General features: G+C 46.2%; 1 protein-coding gene across 1 annotated transcript in view; it reads left to right on the forward strand.

The window, feature by feature from the left end:
- The window catches only part of LOC113591659 (muscarinic acetylcholine receptor M3), a 68,652-nt gene that overhangs the window by 8,880 nt on the left and 34,394 nt on the right, over positions 1 to 25,378 (forward strand). The window contains exon 2 of the mRNA XM_035533204.1: positions 8,227 to 8,310. The gene's annotated coding sequence lies outside the window, so the exon portion shown is untranslated. The remainder of the gene's footprint in view (positions 1 to 8,226; positions 8,311 to 25,378) is intronic.

Consider the following 25,378-nt stretch of genomic DNA (forward strand, 5'->3'; position numbering starts at 1 on the left):
TGTTAGGGTTAGGGTTAGGTTAGGGTTAGGGTTAGAGTTGGGGTTAGGGTTAGGGTTGTTAGGGTTAGGGTTAGGGTTAGAGTTAGGTTTAAGTGTTACTGTTAGGGTTAGGGTTAGAGTTAGGGTTAGGGTTAAGTGTTACTGTTAGGGTTAGGGTTAGGGTTGGGGTTAGGGTTAGGGTTGGGGTTAGGGTTAGGGTTGTTAGGGTTAGGGTTAGGGTTAGAGTTAGGTTTAAGTGTTACTTTTAGGGTTAGGGTTAGAGTTAGGGTTAGGGTTAAGTGTTACTGTTAGGGTTAGGGTTAGGGTTAGGGTTAGGGTTGGGGTTAGGGTTAGGGTTGTTAGGGTTAGGGTTAGAGTTAGGTTTAAGTGTTACTGTTAGGGTTAGGGTTAAGTGTTACTGTTAGGGTTAGGGTTGGGGTTAGGGTTAGGGTTAGGGTTGTTAGGGTTAGGGTTAAGTGTTACTGTTAGGGTTAGGGTTAAGTGTTACTGTTAGGGTTAGGGTTGGGGTGAGGGTTAGGGTTAGAGTTAGGTTTAAGTGTTACTGTTAGGGTTAGGGTTAGGGTTAAGTGTTACGGTTAGGGTTAGGGTTAGGGTTGGGGTTAGGGTTAGGGTTAGGGTTGGGGTTAGGGTTAGGGTTGTTATTGTTAGGGTTAGGGTTAGGGTTAGAGTTAGGTTTAAGTGTTATTGTTAGGGTTGGGGTTAGGGTTGTGGTTAGGGTTAGAGTTAGGGTTAGGGTTAAGTGTTACTGTTAGGGTTAGGGTTAGGGTTGGGGTGAGGGTTAGGGTTAGAGTTAGGTTTAAGTGTTACTGTTAGGGTTAGGGTTAGGGTTAAGTGTTACGGTTAGGGTTAGGGTTAGGGTTAGGGTTAGGTTTAAGTGTTACTGTTAGGGTTAGGGTTAGGGTTGGGGTTAGAGTTAGGGTTAAGTGTTACTGTTAGGGTTAGGGTTAGGGTTAAGTGTTACGGTTAGGGTTAGGGTTAGGGTTGGGGTTAGGGTTAGGGTTAGGGTTGGGGTTAGGGTTAGGGTTAGGGTTGTTATTGTTAGGGTTAGGGTTAGGGTTAGAGTTAGGTTTAAGTGTTATTGTTAGGGTTAGGATTAGGGTTGGGGTTAGGGTTAGGGTTAGAGTTAGGGTTAGGGTTAGGGTTAGGGTTGGGGTTAGGGTTAGGGTTAGAGTTAGGTTTAAGTGTTACTGTTAGGGTTAGGGCTATTGCTCAATTTTTGGTCCAGTCATCTTAGTCTGATGTGTTCAATATGAGTTCAGTAAATGTAAATTGGTTTGTAATAGAGATGCATAATTTGTCATTTGATTGTTGTCACAGAACTGACATTTTCAGACTTTGATATTTCAGTATAGGTTCTGTGACCGTGCTGACCAACCTCTCTCCTTCAGCGGGTGTTTCAGTGAATGCTGGCGTTCACGCGATGTAGCAGTGCGGTTTTTAACCTAACGCACCATTAGCCATCATCTGTCTTTTAATATTTTCAAACCACAGCTCAGTCATAGTCTGAAATGATTATAATCACAATGTGGTATTTACAAGCATACACGTTTATAGAAAACCTGCTGTAGTCCTTTGTCTGCAGAAAAACGTGTACGGAGTGTTAGGGCTATCTAGTTGAGCGGGTCTGTTTGATACACACACACACTCATGTATGTTAACGTGTGTTCCTTCAAAGGTGCAGGACACATGTCAGACTGGACTGTCTGTTTTTGAGGGAAAATGATTTTTCTTTTGGTTCAGGTATCCTTGTAGTAGTTCTCCTACCACACTAAACACAGATCAGTAATAGTGGACAATGATGAGACGCCCTTGATAAACCGCAAATCCCTGTCCTCTTGTGATGGGTTCACTTTATGGCAGCAGGAGTGATAGAGGAGGGTGGACGAGTGTTTCTCTGGGCTGGTGTGGTGTGATGCGCCATCATTCACGTTTGTGTTTCCTGTGGAGTGAAACTGCACACATTCACACTGATTGGTTCTCGCAGGACTTCAGAGGAGGCTGAAACTGTATGTGCTTAACCCTTTACAGCCTGGTTAGCCTTAATCTTAATCTAGAATGCTACACTAATAAGCCAATAAGCTTGGTCAGACGTTTCAAATTCTTTATTAGTTTATATACATTTCCTGTGATTATTATGTAATCTTCTTGCATATAGGGTGGATTTAATCTAATTTTTGTGTGTGTGTGTGTGTGTGTGTGTTGCCTAATTCACCTCGTTGAATTCATATTACGTGGTGGATAAAACATTCTTGTTATTATTACAGTGACACTTTATTTCAAGAATCTAGACGTCTAGAGAACATTTTTATTGGTCATTTTTGGTAAACGTGTAATGGACTAAATTAGTTCTCCTGGCCACAGTTTAAACAGAATTATATGATAATGTACAGTGTGCAGTCCTTGACTCCTGGAATAGCAGGAATAGCTGGAATAACAATACAAACTTGACAATAAAGGAGCACATTAAGAGGATGAATGGATGAAGGAGCGTATTACTGTAATAACAGTCTCACTGTATTTATCACGGTGCCTGTAGCTGCTTAGGCAGTCGGGCAGACAGTGCTCTAGTGCTCTCGTACCGGGTCTGCAGCGTGGTTGCTTCTGATTGGATGATGCCGATCGGACCGTGGCCTTTCCTGTTGCCGGGTGACCTCAGGGCCACTGTTCTGAGGTCAGCGGGCCCAGTCATGCTGAGCTGGCTAACGAGTCCTGCGCCACTGTGACACCGACCAGACAGATTGCTTTTGCATGCGGCGCGCGCAAATCCTGCCGCCGTGTATCGCTGACGATTTGGACCTACCCCATGCTGGAGGTCACCTCCTCCTACCCCATGCTGGAGGTCACCTTCTCTTACCCCATGCTGGAGGTCACCTCCTCCTACCCCATGCTGGAGGTCACCTTCTCTTACCCCATGCTGGAGGTCACCTCCTCCTACCCCATGCTGGAGGTCACCTCCTCTTACCCCACTTTGGAGGTCACATCCACGGAGCGTTGCACTTCAGCTTCTGTGAGGGATTTATGTCATCTGCAACTCTTAGCCTGCCGTTGCCCTGACAACGCTGACCCCATTCTTTTGCTCTGTCTCTACTGAAACATAACGGTCTGTGTGTTGCTGGATGAGGTGAGACTCAATTTGCCAGGTTTTGATTTAGATCTCGGAGGAGCGCGAGTCCTGAGTGGTGTCCTCAGCTGGAAGGTTCTCTCAGTGACACACACACGGAGCAGCTGAGATCTGGCACACGCGCCGGCTGATTGACAGACCGGACTGCTCCGGACTGCATTCAGGCTGATGGAACTGTGTTCTCCGTGCCGTGACGCTCTGCGTTGGACACTTCAGCGATTTCCTGGCTGTAAACCTGCTAACTGAGCTTGGTTTGGCTTGTTGGCCCCCTAGCCAGGCATGTCAGCACTGGGGTTTGTGCAGACAGGGAGGTTTTCTGCTATATCAGCTACACGGGGGAATTAGGGGTCATTTGTCTAGCTTCAGTGGTAATAAATCTGTCAGAATTAGCAACAGCGTGCAAATCTACACACTGCGCTGAGAAAACAACTATCTTAAACTGACTCACACATACAGGTCTTTGTAAATCACATGCCTAGCACTCATGACTAACCCCGCCGGCTTAGTATCTGTTTGGCTGTAATATTGCCATATGCTCTTGTTAATACGGTGGCCCCGCCTGTTACAGCAGGATAGCAGTGCAGTAGAGGAGACGAGAGCTTAGGGTTGTCAATCAGCCATTCCTGCAAAGTATCACACAGCTGTTTCACGCACAGTAGAGTTTAACATTGTCATTACATTTAGTCTCACAGCTCAGAATTAGACAGAGGAGGACTCAGATGTTTAATTAAGAATAAAAAAATACACTTTTCTCTTTTCCACTCGCTGTCCGAAGATAAACTTGCAGGGCGACCTGGGAAATGTTACGTGTGGAACACTCCAGCCTGACGTTCTGCTCAGAGCTGATTCAGAGATATCACAGGAACTGAGCCTCATGTACGGTCATGACCAGGTCACAGGTGGACAGCGTTACGTTGCTGTAATTATCCCCATCTCTTTCGTTCCGATCGCCCCGTCAGTTTGCTGCCAGACACTGTCTACCACAACCGCAACTGTCAGCAGGAAACTGTGAGACGCTGGGATTGGATGAACACATGCTCTCTCTGCACGTGACGGCCGAACCAAATCCACCCTTCTCCGTACCCACGATGCCTCTGTGCAGAATTTACGACCTTTAATGGCACTCTTGCTCTAGAATTCTTTAACTGTATGATCGTTTATTCTTTAAAACCAGGATTCAGCCTGGGATCCTTAGCTGACCTCTCCTGCCAGCTGAAGACAATATAACCAAACGGACGCTATGAAAGCTCGTCTGGTATCTGTGAAGGTTCTTCCTTCACTTTCTGTGTGCTGTACACAGAACTATAATGTGCATTACCCTGTCCTATCATTGTCAGCTATGCTTGGAGAACGGAAGGGGACATTTTGTAATAAATTCACATCATGGCTGTTAACAAAGAAGATGAGGTCGCAATGAGGTAATTGGATCGAACGAGGTCATTAGACTGTATTTCCTCATTGCTGTCTGGTACTTTTTTTCATCTAATGAACAGCAATATAACATAATTGTAAAGCTTTGCATTGTGGGGTTTTGGATGTACAGGTGTCTGTTCCATTTTAAAGCTGCTTTGCGCACGGAAATCCAGCCAGGAGGTCCATCTAACACATCATCAGGGTTACGGCACTTGGTGGTGTGTCCAGAGTCCAGTCCAGCCCTGATCCAGGACTTCATTACCTGCTGGAAGGCAGTGATGTCCCGTTACAGAACACTCTCTGTGATTGCCGCTGCAAGGCTGCCAGCCGGTCAAGGCACTTTAAGTTAATTTAAAAGAGTGGCTTGCATTGTCTTCGCTGCTTCTTCGAATTAATGTTTCACCACTTGGGTATTGAAAAAAGTATTGGCATGCGCTGCTCTGCTTTGCGGGTAAGTGCTAAATCACGCCATGCTCCCTACATATTGCCCCGTGTAGGGCACATGCCAACCGCTTGCCAAATACCAACGCATGGAACAGATTTGGGGCATGCGGAGATGACGTCTTGGGACGTGCGCATATTTGCGGCAGCACGTTTGGCAGGAGGTGGTGGATTCGACCTGGGGGGTACAGGCAGTAAATTGTCTTCGTGAAGGCCACACAGATGCAGGCTGAACTCGAATCGCTCGGAGGTCCAGGGCGTTTGGCTGCGATGGCCGATTGCCAAACGCATCCGTATCCGTGTGGGAGCTGCTCCTGGGACAGACAGCTCCTCTCCGAACTGCTCACGCCTTTCAGCCTACATCACCGAGAGATGCCACATATCCACGCCGAGGCACTAAACTGTAGAGTGCTGTGACTCTTTAGCAGATGAGGCTGGGGAATCGCTCCCTGATAGTGTTGCCGTAGCGACAAAGAGTGTTTGATGGAAGCACAATACTCAATATGTACAGGCTTCTTCATTACAGCTACATGTATTGCATGATATAAATGTTAATAATATGCATCATGCTTGTAGCTGCATAGTTCTCCTCGAGTTCTCTAATAGAAAGGTCTTTCCTATGTGTGCCTACTGTGGATTCTGTAGCACGATGTGTAGCCTGAGGGCTCTGCACAGGCTTGGTGGGGTGGAGTGGTGGGTTATTGATTTTGTTTTATTTGTGGAACACTAATGTTTTGGGGGAGTTTCCATCAAACACGTCTCCCCCCATGTTAGTCTGAAGAAGGACACGTTAGCTCCTGTCCCCATTATAGTGGCATCGCTGTCTCTGCAGCTGCGTCTCAGACTTTGGTGATGGCGGACTTGCACAAACCGAACAGCCAGCAGGGAGAGGCCTGGGGCTCAGAGTGGAAAACGCCTCCACAGCGACAGCCTAACAGGAGGCCGCAGGTCTCGGGTCTCTGAACACACAGAGCCACGCGCCCCACATACGGTCCCCCCCATCCCCGAGACGTCACGCGTCGTCACAGCGATGGCCCCTCACTTCTTCCCGAGAACTCGTGCGTCGTCACGGCGATGGCCAGGAGCTGATGATGAAGACCAACCCCGTGAAAAAGAGAGAAACAAAGCCTTGAAACTGGACGGCTGAACTTCTACACGGCTGACCTGCTGACACAATTAGTCAAGATGAGCAGATAAAGAATGTTTTATGCATATATGATTTAAGAGCATATATAAAGCATCTGTAAGTATTCCATATAATTGTTTTATGTATTGATTTAAAATAATCTGCCATCAGCAAAACTACAGACTGATTGTGTTTCTCTCTCTTACTTAAAATGGTGTGAATGGCTTGTCCTTGACATTTCACTGTAATCTGGAACACTGTTCAGGTTAACGCAAACACAGACAGACTAAAAACGCCAGTATTTCCATTTGAGCCTAAACCTCCAGGCAAGCCAGACCCAGAGGCAGCAGGTGTGTGAGTGTGGGAAGGTTTTCGCTCCGGGCACAAAGCTGGATCGTTTGAAGTCCTCTCACGCGCCTAGAGATGGCCAACGCGTCATTCTGAATCTGTCGCTCACCTCCTGCAGTGGATGATGGGAAATCTGACTTCTATCAGGCTTGTCCTGTCACATACATGCACAGTTGCATCTGGGTAAACTAATGGGTCTTACGACCAGTCAAACACGCTGTTGCCCTCACAGGAAGGAAGACGTGATTCTAGAGAAACAGAAAACTTGGGTTTCATGTGGTATTGAAAGAAACCAAAGCTGTGCGTTTTCCACTGTGCCGAACGTGATCTGTACAAATTGGCTGTGCTGATTGTGGAGTTGTTTCACTATATCATCATCCGCACGGTGCACAACTGTGTGTCAGTGAGAACAATGACCTTAAGTTTCACTTTGGTTTTCTGGTGCTCCTGCTGATGGGAGTGAAGGCTCATCTACACAAATCGCCCAACAGAAAATATCACTAGCACTTTAGTTTAAGAACTTAAGAACGTTATGAAGATTTTGTGACAAAAGTATAAATCTTTCATGCAGGTTTATGTCATCTGCAGCCCAGGAGCTTTAAACAGTCTGAGTTTATTCAGAGCTGTCCCATGGCGTTTCTCTGCGAGTGCTCAGTGCTCACCGGGGACTGGGGATAGCGCCCTCGCAGCTGTGGCAGTCCGTCGATGAGAGGCCGTGGCACTGGGGATGGATGGAGGAAAGTAAAAGAGAAGAAGTGTGCAGTCTACAGTGAGTGAGGAACAGTCTGTAGTCTGTAGTGAGTGAGGAACAGTCAGTGCAGTCTATAGTGAGTGAGGAACAGTCTGTAGTCTGTAGTGAGTGAGGAACAGTCTGTAGTCTATAGTGAGTGAGGAACAGTGTAGTCTGTAGTGAGTGAGGAACAGTCAGTGTAGTCTACAGTGAGTCAGGAACAGTCAGTGCAGTCTATAGTGAGTGAGGAACAGTCAGTGCAGTCTACAGTGAGTGAGGAACAGTCAGTGCAGTCTACAGTGAGTGAGGAACAGTCAGTGCAGTCTACAGTGAGTGAGGAACGGTCAGTGCAGTCTACAGTGAGTGAGGAACAGTCAGTGTAGTCTACAGTGAGTGATGAACAGTCTGTAGTCTGTAGTGAGTGAGGAACAGTCAGTAGTCTACAGTGAGAGGAACAGTCAGTGCAGTCTACAGTGAGTGAGGAACAGTCAGTGCAGTCTACAGTGAGTGAGGAACAGTCAGTGCAGTCTACAGTGAGTGAGGAACAGTCAGTGCAGTCTACAGTGAGTGAGTCAGTTTTCTGTGCCGTCTCTTTACCATCCCTGCTCTTCTGCGTCAGTGGCCAGGACTGCACTTACATGTCCAATGAATCACTGCACTGATAAATAATTGAGTGAACAGAGTTTTTTTGGTGGCCTGTATTTCTAATGTTCTGCCTCTTTCAGGTGAAATCGCATTACAAGTTCAATATGTGAACACTAGAATGACAGTTTGGTCAGTTTAACATCCTTTTAAAGTTGCCGTGGAAATCTGTTTTGTTTTTTTACTTTAATTTTGTAGACTTGAAGTGGAGTCATCCTCATGTTTGAGTTTCTCATCCAGATCTAATGGTTGTTACGTATCCAGAAATTCATATTATACTCCATGCTGTAAATGATTATTATGGTATTATTATGCAGTTATGAGTCCCTACATCAAAGCACAAGCAGCAGTGCATGTCTGCTCTGTCCCGTCCCTGTGTTCATGTCTTCTGTGTTGTTTTTCCAGGTCCTGGTGTGGATGGAGTCTGCGAAAGCTGACTGGACACGGGGCTCCTCTCCTGTGACCCCTGTGCTGTCCTCTAGACTACGGGTAAAATCGCTTCTTCCTCCTGGCCCGTGTGTCCAACAACTACTTCCTCTACCTGTGAAACAGAGAGCTTAAACTAGTAACTTCTGGATGTCTGCAAGTGAGCAGTCTGACTATACTTTCACCGACTGGCAGTCAAACTCACAAATGACTTTGCAGGAGTAGATTTTTGCATAAAACTGTGGTTGACTGGACCTGCGTTTGGTCTTACGGGCTCAAATGTCCAGCGGCGTCAGCCTGCTTAACGGATCTGGCCAGAAGGGTTGTGAGTCACGTGCCTCAAAAGGCAGTTCACCTCGTACGTCCCGAGGTTCTGCGGGGGTGCAGGTGTGTGTTTGAGTCAACACCAGCCTGGACTTGGTCATGACGAACTGCACTCTAATGAAATTCTGCGACAAAGCTGTAAGTCTGATGTGTGGCTGAGGCATAGCGTTAATAAACACACCACTCAGAGGAATGTTTTCCCAGTGCCTGGACAGGATCAGCTCTCAAACAAGCACTAGGTTTAAACTCTTCACTCGATTTATTTTTCAATATATTTTAAGACTGTTTTGCGCCGCTGTAGTATTGTGAGGGCAGCGTGACGTTACGCACCAGGGCACGCCACCTTCGCACACACGGCCAGCGGCTTTCACGTTTGTCTTTTAGTGCGCGACGCTTTCGTCATTTTCTGCACCACAGGAAAACGGAGGCAATAAGAGAGAACTGAGCATCCGGAGGTTATAAGAGGAGGCAGGGAAAGGACGTCTATGGAGGAGAACGTTGCGGACTTTCAGGCTTTTCCTCTGGGCACATAGGCAGGAACGTGGGCACAGAGGCAGGAACGTGGACACAAAGGCAGGAACGTGGACACAAAGGCAGGAACGTGGGCACAGAGGCAGGAACGTGGGCACAGAGGCAGGAACGTGGGCACAGAGGCAGGAACGTGGACACAAAGGCAGGAACGTGGGCACAGAGGCAGGAACGTGAACACAGAGGCAGGAACGTGAACACAGAGGCAGGAACATGAACAGAGACGCAGGAGCATGAACACAGAGGCAGGAATGTGAACACAGAGGCAGGAACGTGGGCACAGAGGCAGGAACGTGGGCACAGAGGCAGGAACGTGGGCACAGAGGCAGGAACGTGAACACAGAGGCAGGAACGTGAACACCGAGGCAGGAACGTGGGCACAGAGGCAGGAACGTGGGGACAGAGGCAGGAACGTGAACACAGAGACCCACCCCTCCACCCCTGGCTCCACCCACCCCTCCACCCCTGGCTCCACCCACCCCTCCAGAATGGTCATGTAATTCAGGTATCACTCTCTACAACTTAAGACAGATAAGTGTGAGCCTTCACTGACAGTGCCAAGTGCATTGTTATCAGAACGTGCATTTTAGAAATCCTCACTGAAAGCACAAGTAACCTAAAATCCGTGTGATACGGTGTGATATTTAGCTGTTGTGCATGGTTGCCTGTCCAGAGAGGACTACAGGTTATGCATATGACGACGTTTGAGAAGTTTGCCTTCCGGACTCTGGGAGAAAACGTCTCTCTTCACTTGAATTAGCAACCCGTATCTTGCTAACACTATATGAGATGTCCCTTTCTTGCTGAACAACCACAACGTCCTGCGAAGTATTATGTCAGAATTGTCAAAGTGAATATAGCCATCATCTAATTCAGATTAGCTATCTGACAAACTGGTTTGAGTCATGTTTGCACTTTCTCAACCGACAGCCTCCAGCCATATAAATGTCCTATCAGAGGTGAGTCATCGTGTAACTTGGCAGCCTAAAGTTGTTACACCGAAGATTTGTTTCACACAGATGAGAGCAAGAAAAATAAACTAAGAAAATAGCATGTTGGCTCGTACATGCAGTGTTGGCTTCAATAAAGGTTTTGTGACAAAACCCATCTTTTTTTGAATAACATCTCCAAAACATTTCCTCTGTAAGATGTGTACAGAAGTTCCTCTGGAGATTTGATTGGAACCGTCCACGTTCTCCATAAACAGAACATGTCTGTGCCATCATTTAAAAACTAGCTACTACACCTGTCTGATAGCTGCTACACCTGTCTGATAGCTACTACACCTGTCTGATAGCTGCTACACCTGTCTGATAGCTGCTACAGCTGTCTCCTGTTTCCTGTCTGATAGCTACTACACCTGTCTGATAGCTACTACACCTGTCTGATAGCTACTACACCTGTCTCCTGTTTCCTGTCTGATAGCTGCTACACCTGTCTGATAGCTACTACACCTGTCTGATAGCTGCTACACCTGTCTGATAGCTACTACACCTGTCTGATAGCTGCTACACCTGTCTGATAGCTACTACACCTGTCTCCTGTCTCCTGTCTGATAGCTACTACACCTGTCTGATAGCTACTACACCTGTCTCATGTCTCCTGTCTGATAGCTACTACACCTGTCTTATGTCTCCTGTCTGATAGCTACTACACCTGTCTCATGTCTCCTGTCTGATAGCTACTACACCTGTCTCCTGTCTCCTGTCTGATAGCTACTACACCTATCTCCTCCTCTAATACCCCTTGTAATACCCCTGGGGTATTATGGTAATTACATGACAAGCCAACCCTGCTAACTGACTGGACTGGTTCCTTACATCTGGCTGTTGGAATCGTGTTTTTGACATTTTTAGGCCTTGACTGCACATTTCACTCATGATTTGTGTTCTGCAGTGTAAGAAACACCATGTTTCTGAGGTTGGACATGTTACCAAGGTTAAACACTTGGTTTTCACTAGAAGGGGTCTTTTAAATTAATGTAATGGTACTGAAATGGACACTGCTATTGAAACTTTTCAAATGATGTTGAGTCTCAATAGTTAGCTTAACATTTTGGGCGGGGTTATCGTTGTCTCCTGCTCTGCAGTGACAGGAAGTACAACTTTCTCAAAAGGTCAACACACATTTAACAATCTGTGTACAGATCAAACAGTACACACACACCCACACACACGCAGACAGGAATACGTGCGAGCACACACACATATTCACACACACCTATACACGCACACATACGCTAACAACATTGACCAAGTGGGTTATGAGCATGTGTGTTAGTTATTCAGCACCGCTGTGTTTGTGGAAGGATTCACCCATGAGTGGTCAGTTCTCACAGGAACTCTCTCAGGAGCAAATGAACTCATTTAATTTCCTAATATTTTTTCAGGCTTTTTCTTATTGCTCGTACAGTCTTTCTCTCTATCGCTCACTGTTCACACACACACACACACACACTCTCACACACACATACACATACACACGCACTCACACATACACACACAACATGCACACACACATTCTCACACACACACACACACACACTCAGGCGCACACACACACAGTCACACACACACATTTTCACACACACACACACGCACACACACACTCAGGCGCACACACACACACACACACACACACACACACACACACACACATTCTTTTCCTTTCTTACTTACTGTCCATCCCATACATTGCAATAGTTCATTAATAATGTCGTTTGTCCTTGGCAGGCACACTCCTACAGCAATGTAAATATAGTCTGTGTGCGTGTGCGTGTGTGTGTGTGTGTGTGAGATAGAAAGAGGGAAGGAGAGAGAGAGAGAGAGAGAGAGAGAGAGAGAGAGAGACTGGAAGAGAAAAAGCTTTTAACATTTTAACAGCTGAAGGCCTTTCTGGTGGTTTAGCTTGGCACTGATTCTTACATCCCAGTCTGCGGTGAGTGTGTGTGTGTGTGTGTGTGTGTGTGTGTGTGAGTGTGTCATCACCCTTCCGTCTCCCCACACACGTGTAACACGGCTCCCGCCGCTGCTGTCGAGGGCTTGTTTGTTTATTTAACCACAGTATTTCACGACTGCAGAGTGAATCTGCCGTTCGGATTTGGGGCTCGGGTAATGGACACTAACAGCCTCTCAGGGGTGGGTGCTAGAACAGCAAGCGTGGGAGCCATTTCTCTTACTTACGCGCGTGTGTGGGGGTGTGCCTGTGCGCGCGCGCGTGTGTTGAGTGCTTTTCAAACACCATGAGGAGTTGAGTGTGCTGTGCGTCGTCCGGCTGTGTTGGGTGACTGACCAAGCCCACCGTGCTGGAGGAGTCTGATTTAGTTCACACTGGGTGGGCTTCCACTCTGTACCACCTGGGCTTAGACAGACCGATGGACTGGCACCTAAACACACTGATGGCGTGTGAAATAGTGTGTGGGCTCCTCACGTCTACTAATAACAGAAAACCTTTATGTTTGATATCGACCTTCAAACTCCTCTGTGCTCATTCTCAAACTCAGTACGCAGCGTGACAGTAAGACACGGGAAAACCACTTTATAACGGAACAAATGTAATGGATCAGTGTAATTGATCAGTGTAATGGATCCTTTGTTTGTTTGGTTTGTTGGTTACTTGTTTGTTATCTTATACATGTGCATATCAATGTGTAAAGATGATTGTTAAAAAACAAATGTAATCAGTTTAAGCAGATTGTTTCAGTAGTGTTTAAGTAGAGTGTTTAAGCAGAGTGTTTAAGTAGTGTACAAGCAGTGTTTCAGTAGTGTTTCATTAGTGTTTCATTAGTGTTTAAGCAGTGTTTCAGTAGAGTGTTTCAGTAGAATGTTTCAGTAGTGTTTAAGCAGAGTGTTTCAGTAGAATGTTTCAGTAGTGTTTAAGCAGAGCAGTGGGTAAAATGTTAAACAGTACTGAACTGATCTCATGTCAGTGCCCAGAAGTTCTCATTTAGTGGTGAAAAAGACAGAACCATGAACTAAGAAATTCTTAGTAGTCATCAACGTTTGGGAGTGTGATGGGGTTGAGGATGATGATGTGTTAGGTGGAGGTGCTATGTTGGAGTACTCCAGGTATAGCACTTTGCCTAGCTCAGACACAAGGAGAGTGATTAGAGAACTACTATAATTATTTACAGCTTTTGTCTCATACTATGTTACCATAGTATTTAAGGTTAAACAAACTCAAAATTGAAAGGCAACCAAGTCGCATTTTTACACTGAGGAATTGTAGAAACTTTGGCACTTTGATGTGAAGCTCTTGTGTAGCAAGATGTCCTGCCTATGAACCTCTCGAGGCTCTGACCCTCTCTCCGGCTGGGAGTGGGAGAGCCAGACCTCGTCTCCCGTGGGGCCCCCGAGGCCTGTGACCCCGAGGCCTGACGGAGCATTTCACGTTTAGTTTAACCTCACAATACCCAACTCTCTCCTCCACTGCCAGCCAGGAAACGGTAAGAATGGCTGAGGCTGTGCTGGCCTATCAGGTGCCTCGGAGGCCCTGGGGATCGTAGCCCCCCGGCTCTCGGTGGCCTCAATACACCAGCACCTTCTCTGTGCTCCCATCAACCTCTGTCCAGACTCAGTAATTGTGTCTGGGCTTCGGCTTGGCAGATCAGTGCACGCACTCGCACACTCTAGGCCGTGTTTGCCTCTGCCTGTGGGCTTATGCTCTGTAACACTCTGTGTGTTTTGACTCAGCGTCTGGCGTGACATTGGCGTGGAGAATGCTGAGGTGATTTGCAGAGCTTGTTATGACTCTGTTCCTTCTGGGTTGATCCATGTCACAACACACACATTTCAGAGTTGTCAAATCGCTGTACTGTTCACACTACACTACACTGTACACACTAACTCGCAGTCTTGTAATCGAGAATCTTGAAGTCGTGGTTTGCATACTATATGACTTATCGGTGACAGAGCAAAACATACTACAAGATGTTTCACCATCCGACGAGTCTGTCTGGCCTCTGATTTATGCTTTGTCATGAAAACACACGCTAGAAAAGACAAGCTGGACTGTGTAATATTGTTACATTTTTAGCATAGACATCTATCCATAGATGGATGCTAGTTTATCTATCTATCTATCTATCTATCTATCTATCTATCTATCTATCTATCTATCTGTCTGTCTGTCTGTCTGTCTGTCTGTCTGTCTGTCTGTCTGTCTGTCTGTCTGTCTGTCTATCTATCTATCTATCTATCTATCTATCTATCTATCTATCTATCTATCTATCTATCTATCTATAGCTCCTCCCTCAGGTCTCCTCTCACTCTGTATCTTGCATTCTCATTGGTTGTGGCTCCACACGGCGCTCACTGTCAGTCATAACCTGGTGACAACACTCTTCACCCTGCAGGATTTGGACTTCAGATCTTTAGCACTATAGACTTTTTTTTGGGACTCTTGGACCGTGGCTCAGAACGATGTTTGAGCACCGAGCCAATGGGTGAGCTCAGTATTCGGTGGGATCGTACACAGCTCCCACTGCCTCTGTGAGAGACCCTGAGCTGAACCTTCATAACCCAGAGTCATTTTACTTCTGCTCTCCCCTCTCTCTCTCTCTCTCCCTCTCTCTTTCCCTCTCTCTCTCTCTCTCTCCCTCTCCCTCTCTCTCTCCCCCCCCTCTCTCTCTCTCCCTCTCTTTCTCTCTCTCCCTCTCCCTCTCTCTCTCTCCCTCTTTCTCTCTCTCCCTCTCCCTCTTTCTCTCTCTCCTTCTCCCTCTCTCTCTCTCTCTCTCCCCCCCTCTCTTTCCCTCTCTCTCCCTCTCTCTCTCCCTCTCTCTCTCTCTCCCTCCCTCTCTCCCTCGCTCTCTCTCTCTCCAGCGTCTAACTGTGCTCTCTTTCTTTGTTCTTTGTTCCATCCGTCTCTTCGTCTCCCACGTGCCTTCGGCGGGCTCAAGGTCAGAGGCTGGGCTCTGGCGCTGGCTCACTCCGCTCTGCCTGCACACACACAGGCAGTTACTCTGCTCTCTGTGTCTTGGTGGAAGACCTGAAGGCCGGTGTGTGTGTGTGTGTGTGTGTGTGCACGCGCGCGCGTGTGTGTGTCTGTGTCTGTGTGTCTGTGTGTGTGTGTGCGTGTGTGTGTGTGTGCGTGTGTGTGTGTGCCTGTGTCTGTGTGTGTGTGTGTGTGCGTGTGTGCCTGTGTCTGTGTGTGTCTGTGTCTGTGTGTGTGCGCGCGCGTGTGTGTGCGCGTGTGTCTGTGTCTGTGTGCGCGTGTCTGTGTGTGTGTGTGTGTGTCTGTGTGTGTGTGTGTGTGCGTGTGCGTGTTCCCATCTAACAACCTTGAAATATACACATTATTTTTAATGTGGTGCTGCATTAACTGGAGTCCACTGGATGACTCTAAAGGGTGAAGCAGAGCGGTGTGTGTGTGCTTTGGTTTCTTTGTAGGTGAGTGTTAGAGACTAGAGGGATAAGGGGGCACAAGGTGCTCCATATGTACACACATACGCACTCTCTCTCTCTCTCACACACACACACACACACACACACACACACACACACACTGCCTAAAGTAAAAGCCCCCTAACAGGTGAAAAGGCTGTTTGGATGTTGGCCAGTATAAATTAGTGGAGTTGTGGGATATGGGGATTTCCCTTGTCAGCAAAAAGTGCTTGGAACTTCAGTTCATTAATTTACTCTCCTCCCCTCTCTCTCCTCTCCTCCCCTCCTCTCCTCTCCTCCTCTCCTCTCCTCTCTCTCCTCTCCTCCTCTCTCCTCCCCTCCTCTCTCTCCTCCCCTCCTCTCCTCTCTCTCCTCCCCTCCTCTCCTCCTTTCCTCTCCTCCTCTCCTCCCCTCCTCTCTCCTCCCCTCTCTCCTCCCCTCCTTTCCTCTCTCTCCTCCCCTCTCCCCTCCTCCCCTCTCCTTCTCCCCTCTCTCCTCTCCTCCTCTCTCCTCTCCTCCTTTCCTCTCTCTCCTCCCCTCCTCTCTCCTCCCCTCTCCTCTCCTCCTCTCCCCTCTCCTCCCCTCTCTATGTGATTCTATCTGGAGTGAATCTGATCTACTGTAAGTTCAGGTACAGGATCTCACTGACTCCATCTGAGTTCTGGTTTGTAAAGACCAATCATAAAAAACAGATCATGAATGAATGTCCAGGTCAGTCTGCAGCCTCGGGTTAAGGTTACCTTTTCACTTCAGAGACCTTCAAAATATTGCAAGTTGTTTTTTGTTTTGTTTTGTTTTGGGGTTTTTTGCTATAAATGTGTAACAGCAAAGGTATTCTAAGATGGAGGTTCCCCTTTGAAACAATATGTTCACCTTCTCTTCTGCATAGCTGCACATTATGGCAGAGGAGTACAAACTGTCTGAGATCAAATATTTACAGCACATCCTGTCCCCCAGTAACACCAGAGGGAGGGGGGGTTAGAATTCGACAGCGTGTCAGAAAACAGCATGTCCTCACTAATAGGGGTGTGATTAGGAACGCCGGCTTTCCTAAATGGTGCTCCAGGATAAAACACGTCTTAAAATGCAGTGCATGAATGAATTTGCTTGCATTCCTGTACTGAAAGAGTCTCTCTCTCTTGCTCTCTGTCTCTCTCATGAAGTCACGTGGCCGTGCTACATAGCTGGTGACTTGGCAAACCACAGGAGAACTTTATGATTCAATATGAAATGTAACATTTTAATAGCAGGAACGGCAGAGGCCCATATGTCACTACCAGGATAAATGACAGCACAGTCCGCTTGGCTACACATATCATGTGAGAGTTTATCACACCAAACAGCGGAATTTATCATAAACATGATCCCAGCGAGAAACTGCAGACAGACACAGTCATTGAGGCGGCTGGTTAGAGGTTAGCCCTGCGAAGGCTGTAGTCTGTGTTCCTGTAGCCTTTTTAATTACGTGGCAGTCAAAGCCTGTTCACAAACCTTGAAATATTGTGATATACACGACATTGTAAAAACGTCTCAAATGTAATATTTATATTTTGCCATATTTCCCACCCTTAGCAGTAACATATGACCAAAATCATATCATTCGCCAGTGAATGCAGCACCAAGGTCTATGTGCATTACAGTGGTTTTTTCCTCCCGCAGTTGTCTTGGCTAAAGGTTTTCTTTTCAGGACATTATCAACATAACCTCAGAGTAACTCCAGTCAGGACCCGCCGGTCCTGAGCAGGGAGCGCGGAGTTGCAGGGCACGACCTCTTTTCTCACATCGTTTTAACATTCAGCGGGAACTAACGCAGGACAACATCTCAACTCCTTTTGGCTCCCTGAGCTGAAACAGGTGGAGAACGGGCAGTTTAAGGGACGTCGGCGAAACTGAGTTTAAAAGCGCACAAAACAAACCGGCGCAGCACGCAGACGACCGACACCCGGTAACGAAGAACAAAAGGGGACATAAAACGGAATAACGTAACGCCGTCAGCGGCTGCCGGCAGTGCGTTTACGATGAATTCAGGATGTTTTCAGGATGTTTCTTTGTCCAGAATATCCCTCTTCACTGTTTGAGAGCTACCGTTTTTCCATATTATGTATAATAAGAGAAAACTGCAACAACAACAAAATATTTGTGATAAAAAAAATTACGAAAACATATTTGGATTTAGCGTGCAAAGAAACAGTAAAAATGTATTTTTGCAGGAATCAAAATGACTTGACGCGCGTAATCTCGAGGGATTGTGGGAAACGTTCTCTTCACGTTGCACGCTGAAGACTGAATTGATGACTCTGGCTTTAATTAGTATAGCCTGTATTAGTGATGTCATCAGTTCTTTACAGGCTATGCTAATCTATGCCAGAATCAGCAAAGCATTGGATCCAAACCCTTTCTTCAGGAACGCTACAGTTAGAGTATTTTTTTTTTGCTGTTATTTTTACTCTGTAGTTTCTGTGTTTCATAATGGTATTTGGAAAGTGTGTGTTTATTGTGTTCTGTATCTAGGTGTTTACAGCTTACATCCTGGTGGATGATTATATAATGCAATAATGACCTAGACTGTATTGTCATTAACAGACTTTAGACGCTAGCAGTGCAACAGGCGATACTGAATGGCTGGTTTATACCACAGTACACCCTAATATGTCTTCCTAACGACCCTTTCAGACCGTTTTCATTTCAGAAACATTACACTGTGCTGATTAACCTGCCGCATGCTGTGATATTTTGATTTTCAGCACCAGGAATGTTTCTAGCATTGCTGTAGTGAAGTCTCCAGATACATGATTGGTCACCCTGGGAGCTCAAAATGTCACGTCATTAATCTCAGGTGTTCATTTTCCTGCTAATTAAGAGCCCTCCCTTTTTGCCATAGTCAGTCCCTTTTTTCGAGTATATATGTGTGTGTGTCCATGTGCCTGTGTGGATGAATATCTGATTGTATGAGCCATGTAAAGAAACCAAGACAGCAACACCACCAGCAAATGAGTTCATTTCATTACTCTGTGAGTGGTTCAGTGGCGGTAGCTGTTCCCTGACAGCTCGCGCTACGTTAAAACCACTTGTCATATTTAACTGTGTGTTTGTACGTTCTTGTAGCCCAGGACCGTAGGTAGCTATCTGGATTTGAGTCAGAGATTTTGTAACACAAACAAACGGATCTGTTTGTTATGAGGACGTCCAACACTCTGTGCCTGCGTCTCCCAGAAGCTGCATCTTTTACACAGACGCACAAACACCCAAAATCAACACGTCCGCAGACACACCAACACGCAAAGTACACAAACGAGCAGAGGCCAGTATCACAGCAGGCTGATAGAGGAAACAAAGCATGTAGGCACACGGCCGAGACAATAATAGAAAAACAGAAGGAGTCATAATACCGGAAAGAGCGACGTAACGTTCAGTACGCACGTACATGTCATGGCAACAGTTCACGAAGAAGACCGGGAACCGAACGGGTATAAATAGAACTAATGCATAAACAGTAGTGCGCAGATGCAGATCTGACGAGTGTGTGATGATTGGCGGAAGCAGAATGAGTGACAGGAGAAGCAGCCACAGATGAATGCTGGGAGGTGTAGTTCAGGCTAGGCAGCGGGACATCGCCATTGTTCGTAGTTGTGAGTTGTTCTGCAGCTTGTGGTTAAAGTAAATAACCAGAAATAGTATCCTTATTTTTGTATAATTAACGGAAGTAAGTAAGGCGCTGTGGCCTTTTGAAATGATCAAGATGGTTTTCCACAAACAAATGCTAAAAGTTCCTCCTTAACAGTGAAGTACGCATAACGAGCCTGGATTATTGGCTGTTTAGTAATGTGAAAATGTGTTAGGTACCTGTTAAATGAAAAGACTGCTAAGTGGTTTTGTCTTTGTGCTTTAACAAGGTTTGGAGTAAATGACCGATAGGTATTTATTAACTTATCCTTCCCAATTATTACTGGTTCAACAAACGGTCTTCGGTTGGCCCATTATTCATTGTGGACAGCGGTGTAACTTAGTAGAGGACCAAGTATGTTCGACTCCCTTCCTCTAAATGATGAAATAAAAGAATCACTTCAGCTAATATAGCTGTGTCTTCATTCTACACACACACACACACACACACACACACACACACACACACACACAAAAGCAATCACAAAATTTCCCATGGGTACAGAGGATTTAATGAGAAAAATCAGGATTTCATGGCTTATTCTTGGCCAGAAAAGGTCCGTTACAGAAGTACAGCTAGTGAAGGACTTCTATTATGAAATTTACATTTATTGCATTACATCAGCATAAAAACATGCACATGGTTTGGGGACTTTATTTTAGCCAGAATTGCACTGCTGTCTGAGATGGTTCCAACCTTGGTGTGTTTGAGTCTCTGCTTGGAGAAAAGCCACAGTAGACAACTTCACATGCTCACCTTGACTCCGCCCCCCTGACCGGAGCTGTACGGATGAAGTGAGACGTCTGAGCCCAGCTGGGCCGAGAACCTGAGAAAGAAAGGAATTAGGACAGCAGTTGTAGTTAGTGCTCTCTTCCTGAAGGCTAAAGAGAAGAAACCCTCTGCACCTTATCTGGACCAGTCCGTAAGGGTCCGAAGCATGTCCACCTCTCACGGCGCTTTCATCTCCCGGCTGGATGGCTTTGGAATGGCTTTTTTTGTCACTGGTACATTAGATCCAGTCACATGCAGCTCCTCCAACTTGAAGGCTTCACTTTATTCAGGGGAAGATAGAACAGTAAACACTTTTTGAACTTTCTGTGAGTTTTTTGCTAATTAACCTCCCTGCCTCAACATGCTCTGTTCATCTTTATTCTGCACTCAACGCGTGAGGCGTGGCGTGAGGCATGGCGTGAGGCGTGGAGTGAGGCGTGGTGTGAGGCGTATCGTGAGGCGTATCGTGAGACCTTATACAGAGACTTTATACAGAGACCTTATACAGAGACTTTATACAGAGACCTGGTCACAGAGACCTTATACAGAGACTTTACACAGAGACTTTATACAGAGACCTTATACAGAGACCTGTTCACAGAGACCTTATACAGAGACTTTATACAGAGACCTGTTCACAGAGACCTTATACAGAGACTTTATGCAGAGACCTGTTCACAGAGACCTTATACAGAGACCTGGTCACAGAGACCATATACAGAGACCTGTTCACAGAGACCTGTTCACAGAGACCTTATACGGAGACCTTATACAGAGTCCTTATAGAATGGGTCGTACTGAACACTGCAGTAGAATGGGTCGTACTGAACACTGCAGTAGAATGGGTCGTACTGAACACTGCAGTAGAATGGGTCGTATTGAACACCGCAGTAGAATGGGTCGTACTGAACACCGCAGTAGAATGGGTCGTACTGAACATTGCAGTAGAAGGGGTCGTACTGAACACTGCAGTAGAATGGGTCGTACTGAACACTGACACTACATGTAAGCTAACAGGTCTCATGGTTTAAGTCGACTGGCCTGCATGCAGTAAGATCCACTGCAGCAGTGAATTCATGCAGAAATATAAAAGAAACATAACAGCAGTCGGGAGAGATAGACAGTGTCTTAGACGTTTGGGGAGTTGGGTAACTGTATAAAGAAGTATTGCTCTGAAATGGGGATATGCCCATTTAAATGACCACAACTGCCGAGCCTCAGGAGTCCCAGAGCACTCAAACAGAGAGTTGGCTCACACTCTTCCAGATTGACCAGCAGCTGCTGCGGAGTTTGTACGAGGTCTGTGGTCTGACGAATGACCCAAAGCCTCAGGGTAGTGCTGAACACTTTTTTGTCTCAGATGAGTTTTTAATTGGAGATTTTTCATCTCTTAGTTTTGGTCATATTTCCTCCCGGTGAGATGGCATCATTAGCAGTAGGGAATGGGATACACAGGGAATGCTGTAGGGAATGGGATACAGCAGGTGAGGTTAGCCACACAGCAGGAAGTACAGGCGGGCCACCAGTTCGTGCACATCAGAGATCCATTTAATATCTTATATTGGAGAAGTTCCGTTTCAACAACTGGGACCCGTTGTTAAATAACAGCCTCTGCAGCTGATTGGAGAGGTTCTAGTCTCCAACCACAAATGCACCTGTTGACTTCCAAAGAGCTTTGCCGTGAGCTGTGTTCAATCAGGTTCACGCCACGTGCCCTTTGTTAGGTGTCCAGGAAATGCAGTGTTTAGAGATGAAAGGTATTTGAGTTTAAAAGCTATTAAAAATAAACCAACAGAAGCCTTTTGCGACCTTAACGACCCCATAGTTTGTTTGCTCTGGTAGTGCATTTGTATAATGTGAAGAGATTTGAGCATCCTCTGCAGCCCGGCCATCTGCGCGAAGATTTAGGAGTCCCACATATCTATGAGCCAGTCCAAGTTTCCGTAATACCTCCACAGTTTTACTGCCTGCCCTTGTCTTACGCGCAGATCCGGATGTCCAGTCTTCCATATTCTCACACACACACACACACACACACACACACACACACACACACACACACACACACACACACACACACACACACAGTGCTGGGGTAGACCCAGAGCACAGCAGGACATGTGACTATGCAGTTTAATTGGCCTAATGTGTGTCTCATTAAGGTGCCTGAATGCACTCTGGTCATGGTCTCTGTCTACTTGTCTGTTGGCCGTCTGGCTGTCTCGATGTTTCTGTCTGCCTCTCTCTCTCTCTCTTCGCCGAGTGGCGAATGACTCTGCGGTAAAATTTCATTACAGAGACTGTGGATCAGGTGTGTTTGTCCTTCTTCATCGCCCTGGGACCCATGAGTCCTCCGTAGCGTGGGGGGGTGTGGGAGGGGACCAACCCACATGTCGTCTGCTTCAGGGTCCTCTCACTCCCCAACAATTCATGAGTCTGCACAAGCATCACTGGCACTGCCGTTCAGAACGTGGCGCCGCGTGACACACGGAAGCGCGCCTGCCTGTCCTCCATCACTCAGCCAGGCGTTCGGAGGCCTCATAATGCAGACCTGTCAGCAGACAAGCCTGTTTCATCTGAATGAACTTTGTTTCCTGAACAAATGTATGCATCTGACAAATATGTCTTCAGTTAAATAACTGGGCCAAGACTTTCACAACACAGCACCAAGACTGTTTGAGTCAGACTTTTAATTCCAGACGTGGTACAGGATCATCTCACTGGCACTTAAATGATATATAACTACGGCATCATAACGTGCTGTGCTGTGATGTCATTTGTAGTATTTTTTGTAGTAGAGCTCACTGGTGCCTAGATTGACCTGCAGATCCATTCAGAGGGCTGAAGACGAGATTTACCCCTCATCCTCAGGTACCAAGCGCAGTTTCCTGTGCAAGCCAACCCTCCAAGGACCTACTGCTGTGTCGTGACTGGGTGTATGGGACAGGCGTGGCCTAGAAGCAAACACTCGGACATAGTCAGCAGGTGCGAGCCCAGGAGGGTGGGGTTTAGTGACAACCACCTGCGACAAAATGGAAATTGGGCGGCGCAGGATGGTGCTCGGTGCTCCGCAGAGTCTGAGTCTGTCTCACGGACGTGCGAGCACCTGTCTTTGTCTGCGGTAGTCCACAGGGGAGAGGAGGTGTGAGCGAGAGGTTCCAGACCAGCTCTCCTGTGGATCGTCATATCCAGCGTTCTCCCACCCGGGCCTCTTCCGTACCTTCCCCTCGAAGAGCCGCAAGCTAGCGGCAGCTGCCGCGCTTATTAGATCGCAGCTGTGAGTCTGGCCATGTGCTTTGAGTGCCTTTCATTTTGTCTTTTGTTTTTTTGTTGCGGCAGAGGTCGCTGTCCGAGGCGCTGCTCCCCTGCCGTGGTTACCGTGATTGCGGTGGCTCACGGCACGCGGCAGCACTCGTGAGAGAGCCTTGCCATCACACATGCACAGCGGCGCGTGATTGGTGAAAGACATGCAGCGTTTTGGCAAGCATTGGCCAGGCTTCCTGTTTACTGCATGGGCTCGCTACCGGCAGAGCGTTGGTAAGAAGACACAGGCACACATGCACTTGACACGTCACATGTACCCTGAGGAAGGATGCCATCCACCAACACGTGTAAACTCACCCAAACCCACAGTGCTTCATTGGGTTAGCTCATACTAAGAGTTTAATAACATCATCATTTGTCTAAATAGCAGGCTGTAGAAATAAGAGCTTCACCTCTTCTCTTTTAGAGTGTGACTGGATAGCTGGGGGTTCAGATGTTAAGGCAAGGGGTTAACCAGGGATTGCTGGGTACAGGTTCCACACTGGCACTTGGGTGCAGCTAATCTAAGCAACACTGTCTGGAGGAACGGAGGGTTCACTGTGGGATTAGACGCCTCATCTGGAGAAGAGAAGTGTTTCAGATCCAGGCCGCTGGGACAGACGTAGGGGGCATGAGAATGGGTGCGTGGGAATGGCCTTTATTTATTTCCTTTTCCAAGGACGTGAAAAACATGGCGAATGGCCAGAACAGAAGGAGAGTAGAAACAAGCAAAGATTCAACCAAGGAGCCCCAAAGTAAGAGAACAAAGAAAAGAACAAGACCAGCAGTGAGCAGTGCAGGGTAGAGAAGAAGCAAGACAGCACCAGCCAGCCAACAAGTCACAGGTGAGGGGCAGCACAAAGCCCATGGCCATCAAACCTGGAATCGAAACAAAAGCACATGGCTGAGGCCACAGACTGTATAGGGGAAGACAACAGGCTGTGGAAACCATGACAACCAGCTTATCTTTATTTATTTATTTATTTATTTATTTATTTAAGTAAGTGGAATACAGACTGGTGACAGATGGGACCTCCGTCTAGTGAATGCAACCAGGCAGAATTTCATGTAGCCTGATATGGGTAGAACTCAGACAAAAAAATCTGAATTGCTATATATGAAATATTATAAAACTCTCAATTTAACACTGTCCACTTAGCACAGGTCTATAGTACTGGTTTAAAATGGGACACTTAGCACAGATCTATAATACAGGTTTAAAATGGGACACTTAGCACAGATCTAAAATACTGGTTTAAAATTGGACACTTAGCACAGATCTATAATACAGGTTTAAAATGGGACACTTAGCACAGATCTATAATACTGGTTTAAAATGGGACACTTAGCACAGATCTATAATACTGGTTTAAAATGGGACACTTAGCAAAGATCTATAATACTGGTTTAAAATGGGACACTTACCACAGATCTATAATACTGGTTTAAAATGGGACACTTAGCACAGATCTATAATAATGGTTTAAAATGGGACACTTAGCACAGATCTATAATACAGGTTAAAATGGGACACTTAGCACATATCTATAATACTGGTTTAAAATGGGACACTTAGCACAGATCTATAATACTGGTTTAAAATGGGACACTTAGCACAGATCTATAATACTGGTTTAAAACGGGACACTTAGCACATATCTATAATACTGGTTTAAAATGGGACACTTAGCACAGATCTATAGTACTGGTTAAAATTGGACACTTAGCACAGATCTATAATACAAGTTTAAAATGGGACACTTAGCACAGATCTATAATACAGGTTTAAAATGGGACACTTAGCAAAGATCTATAATACTGGTTTAAAATGGGACACTTAGCACAGATCTATAATACTGGTTTAAAATGGGACACTTAGCACAGATCTATAATAATGGTTTAAAATGGGACACTTAGCACAGATCTATAATACAGGTTAAAATGGGACACTTAGCAAAGATCTATAATACAGGTTAAAATGGGACACTTAGCAAAGATCTATAATACAGGTTTAAAATGGGACACTTACCACAGATCTATAATACTGGTTTAAAATGGGACACTTACCACAGATCTATAGTACTGGTTTAAAATGGTGTTGTTGGCCAAATGTGCAAAGGTGTTAAAATCATGTTATGTTTAAAGTATTTAAAGTGATACC

Source organism: Electrophorus electricus, chromosome 14 (genome assembly GCF_013358815.1).
Source record: "Electrophorus electricus isolate fEleEle1 chromosome 14, fEleEle1.pri, whole genome shotgun sequence".
In the NCBI taxonomy this organism is placed as follows: Eukaryota; Metazoa; Chordata; class Actinopteri; order Gymnotiformes; family Gymnotidae; genus Electrophorus; species Electrophorus electricus.